This window comes from Crocuta crocuta, unplaced genomic scaffold (assembly GCF_008692635.1).
Source record: "Crocuta crocuta isolate KB4526 unplaced genomic scaffold, BGI_CrCroc_1.0 scaffold54, whole genome shotgun sequence".
Lineage (NCBI taxonomy): Eukaryota > Metazoa > Chordata > Mammalia > Carnivora > Hyaenidae > Crocuta > Crocuta crocuta.
This window is the reverse complement of record NW_027530356.1, coordinates 181,782-186,511: the sequence shown is the minus strand read 5'-3', so window position 1 is coordinate 186,511 and position 4,730 is coordinate 181,782. Positions and strand designations below refer to the sequence as shown.

The following is a 4,730-nucleotide window of genomic DNA, read 5'->3' as shown; positions in this document are numbered from 1 at the left end:
CTGAGACAGGGAGTGATCAATTTTGGAGTAACCTGCTTAGAGGTCACATGTGTATTAGACTTTCAAAAAGTATTTTGAATTGCATGAATTTGGTTTTACCTATCTTAAAACAGTTTTGATAAAATGCTTTTAAAAGCATTGTGCTTATATAGTGACCAAAATCTCTGTATTTTATCATCCCCTTTTAAACTAAACAATAGTTATAAAATAGGAAACTGTGAAAACAGTGGATTTTTAAACTCCAAGGAGAGTGTGGCCTTGATGTGTATTTTCATTGGAACTACTGCTGTTACCATGGTTACAGATTACACTGCTGTTGGGTGTGGCTTGTTGATTTTAACCAAGCACGATTTTAACATCTATTCACTGTGATCCTAGAAATGTAATGGATAATGGAATTAAAACTATAATTTCAGAAGTATGGACCTGTATAAATCTGAAAAAAAAAATGAATGATTTAGGAGAGCTGTAATGGGGTTTATGTAAGAAAAATCCAGAACTTAGAAACTTCCTGACTGTATGTAAGTAATAGTTTGAATAAAACAGACTTCAGTAACAACCAGTATTTTTATACAAATATGGAGGAGATATTTTTAACTGCTTAAAATTGGTAAAGGATTTGGCAGATCTGAGACATCTGAAAGGTAACAAACAGTTAATTCAAGTATGTAAAAACTTGAGAGAGATCAATGAGATTCAGGAGTTATAATCAATCTAATTATATTTCAAAATAAGAATGTGACAAGTGGGCATGAACCCACATCTAATTTGCTGTTGGTTAGAGGGGTTATATCTACTAATTTAGGACATTTGTTTTGACGTTAAGATTTCAGATTGTTCTGTTATTTTTGGAAAGTATGTTGTGTGCCCTGCACTGTTTTTCAGTTTCATCCTCAACAGGCTTTCTTGCAAATATTCAGTCCAATGTTGCACTATTTTTTTTTAACGTCTAAATTGAGGACAGAACAAGAAGTACAGAATATGTAATTGTCTATGCGACGTGATTAATTGGTATCCACTCTCAGATGCTTGTAGCTCAGAGCATAAATCTTCAGTGACGATTTACTTTTGTGACAGTTTCATGTGCTTTTCATGAAACATCCATATGCTTCCCAGATTTCTCACTCATAGTTAGGTGGAGTCATGTGACTGCTTTTGGCCAGTGGCTTATGAGCAGAAGTAATGTGGATCACTCCCAAGGCCAATTTAAGGGCCCATTTAAGAGCACTCCCATTTAAAAGTCCAGAGTAGTGACCCTTGAAGCATACATATTGAGATGTCTGGGTCCTGTGTCACTATTTGGAAGGGGGTTTGCCTTAACAGGTGCCAGGCCCACCATAGATGTGTGTGAAAAAGAAACGAAGCTTTATATGTTAAAGGCTCAAGCCTTGCAAGATAACTTATTTTTACCTGACTAACAAAATCAATCATATATTTGAGAAAATGATACATATTTGTTTGGAGATGGTAGACTTAGGTATGTATTGATTTTAAAATAATTTAAAAACTAGAGTCATTGTAGGGTTTTGTAATTTAATTTGTTCACCTCTCAGGATTGGAAGTGGCCTTATAAGCTAGGTAATCCAATCTCTGCATTGTTCCCACCCAAAACAAATCCCTTCCAACCTTCCTTGGTTGATGATTGTCCAGACTACACTTGGCAATTTCATTTAATGAATGTTTGTTGGGTGTCTGTTACATTCCCGTTTTTGTACCTGAAAGAATTTAGATGATATCCTTCCATTACAATCCAGTGATGGGCTCGCCACTGAATCCTGAGACAGAGACGGCAAAGCTTTATCTTAACTGTGTGAAAGTCTGTCTTTTGTAATTTCTACTTAAAGTTTATATTTGTACATTGGGGATTATGTGAAAAAAATTAATGTCTTTTAATATGGGCTTATCTTTCAAATATTTAAAATAAGAATCACAAACATTCCCTCTCTCCCCGCCACCCCTTTTGCCTCACCAGATTATCTTTTCCGAATTTAGAGTGTCAGATTCTTCACAGTCCTTGTATAAATGACCACTTTTGGATCTCCTTCCTGCTCAGTGTGGCTTCCTGATCTTACAAAGTATTAATATCACTGCATGTACTCTCCTTTCCTCTTGGAATGATTTGTCAATATGTCCACGGAGATGTGTCCATATACCCATGGTGGTGCCCAGATCTCAATTTAATAGGTAAAGTATTAGTGTTATAGAAGCAAAGTGAAGACTACTCATGTTAGATTTTTGTTAATATAATTTAATATCAAATTACCTTTGGTAGGGAGTGAGCTAGCTAAATACATCTAATATGCATCAAAGATTGGGAAGACACAATCTAGCTTAACCCTTGAAAGTGACAAAGATTCTTTGCTTGGCCAAACTTTAATTAGGCTCCTGAAACTTCTCCTAGGCCAATCTGTGCCCTTCCATGTAAAATGCAGTTTAGGGGTTCCTAGGTGGCTCAGTCAGTTAAGCTTTCGTCTCTTGATTTCAGCTCAGGTCATGGCCTCACAAACCCTGTATCAGGCTCTGTGCTACCGGTGCAGAGCCTGCTTGGGATTGGGATTCTCTCTCCCTCTCTCTCTACACCCCCAAAATAAAAAATAAACTTAAGAAAAATAAAATGCAGTTTAACAGGAAGCCCCCCTTTCCTCTCCTCCCGACACCTGATATCTGATCACCCTTGATTTCTGACTGAGATCCTCATTTCCCACCATCCCTCAGGTGATATTTGATCACTGGCCAGCCTTCAGCAAGAATCCTGTTAAGTTGGTTTAGCCAGAATCCCCCCTTTCCCTGATATTCCCTTTTGGGAATTTTCCATCAGCTGACTTCCACCCTGCTCCTGAGCCATAAATTCCCACTGCCCATGCCGTGCTATAGTCTAAGATGAGCTCAATTTCTCCCCCTTAATGCAACATCCTACTTCATTGGTCCCTATACCTATTGCAAGGGTACTGAATAAAGTTTGCCTTACTGTGCTTTAATAGGTATCATTAAATAATTTTTCTTTACCAAAGATGTTATTTCTATCACCACACAATATTTATAACCTATGGTTAGCTTACTGAATGAGGATTTCCAGCTAATTAGTGGAACCATGGTGAATAACAGATGTCTAATCAATCATTACATGACAATTTAAACGAAACCTAAAAAGTTCTATATTGGGATACAAAAATAACCAACTTTTCCCTCGGTTAGTACATCCAGAGACTTGGCCAGTGCTAAGGCAGCCACGTTGGACCTAATGTGGTCACACAAAGAAACAGTTCATGATTAGAGACAGCCTTGGTCCAGCCAAGTTCCCACAGTCAATTGTTTCTTCTGCTGCTTTAGGTCCCGAAACACTAGAATGCAGTTTGAGAAATTTCATGAAGTCTCAAGACGTTCTCTCAGGCTGAGAGAGAAAGAAGATCATTCAGTTCAACCTCTTTCCCACGTAGATGACAGACCACTTGGCCTCTTGAGAGTTTTGCAGGTTGCTCTTCTGTGGATGAAACACTTTAGTTATCAGAATTCTCCTTATATGGAGCTGATACCAGTTGCCCTCTTAACTTCTTGTTGGCTCTGCTTTCTGGAGGAACATAGACCAAGTTGAATGCCTTTTTCATGAGTTAGCAATGCAGATGGACTATAATCTTCCTAAGTGCACTCTCCAAAGTAAACATTTTAGGTTTTAACAACCATGTCATCATCTGTCCTCTGTAACTCCCTGCTTCTTTCCCCTTTGTCAACATCACACTTCCCAGTGTGTCCTCCGAGTGGGACATAGACTATTGCAGTGGTTCTGATCGCCTCCCTCGGTCTGGTCACAGTGCTTCTAAAAGAATGCCTAAGATTTTATCAGTTTTTATAGGGATCATACCACAATGACCTAAAATACTAAATCAGTGGTTTTCAACCCAGGCTGCACATTAAAATCACCTGGTGGAGCTGTTAAAAAGTACTGATGCCCAATGTTCTGGCCCTAATGAAACAAACCAGAATCTCTGGAGGTAAAGCCCAGGTACAGGTATTTTTGTAAGGAGTTGCGATTGTTCTAATATGTAACACAATGAGTTTTGCTCTTAAATGAGGTTTCTCTCAACCTGTATGTAAATGAAATTTTTTATTTGAATGTAAATATCAGATTTTATTCTGTTCCAGTGTAATTATCTCTAATAATGGGATTGCCAGGATTTCCAAATGCAATGTTATAAGGTCAATTTTCAAGTAAATTAGAATATTAAAATTGCTATTGATATCCATAAAATATTTAGAAAATTTTAGGAAGGATTTTGAAAAAGTATAAATATTAATTCATTTCAATTTAATATTTCTTATCTTACTAAATTTATGCACAACATAATTTGTACTCTATATAAAAGCATCTTACGATCATACTATGAATAAACTTGGATGATCACTGATAGCAAATGACATGGCCCAGTAAGCATGGGATAAAAGGATGCTTTTCCAAATTCAAGGTCTTTCCAAATAAAACAAGCATTAATGCTATAGTACTTGGCTCTTTTTATTTAAAACACTGGGTTTTAAGGCATATCCAAACTAAACTACTTTTTATTCCTTTGACTTTTGATATCTTTCAGCTGTTAAAAGGAGTGTTCTCTTAGAAAGTTTGGCAACAGAAAACTTTCAGCCTGGACATCTGAAGTTAATCACAGTATTGAGTAATAAGAGTTAAGAGAAACAACTGTATTAACTTAACTTTGCATCTCTGAGGCATTTGGCAAGAC

The 4,730-nt window shown here is 36.9% G+C and overlaps 1 long non-coding RNA gene across 1 annotated transcript; it reads left to right on the top strand.

Moving 5' to 3' along the window:
• Nucleotides 1-456: 456 nt before the first annotated feature.
• LOC144233070 (uncharacterized) lies at nucleotides 457-2,184 on the top strand. Its single transcript, XR_013335584.1, has 2 exons — nucleotides 457-521; nucleotides 1,973-2,184. It is a non-coding gene; the product is annotated as an uncharacterized LOC144233070 (long non-coding RNA).
• The last annotated feature ends 2,546 nt before the right edge of the window (nucleotides 2,185-4,730 follow it).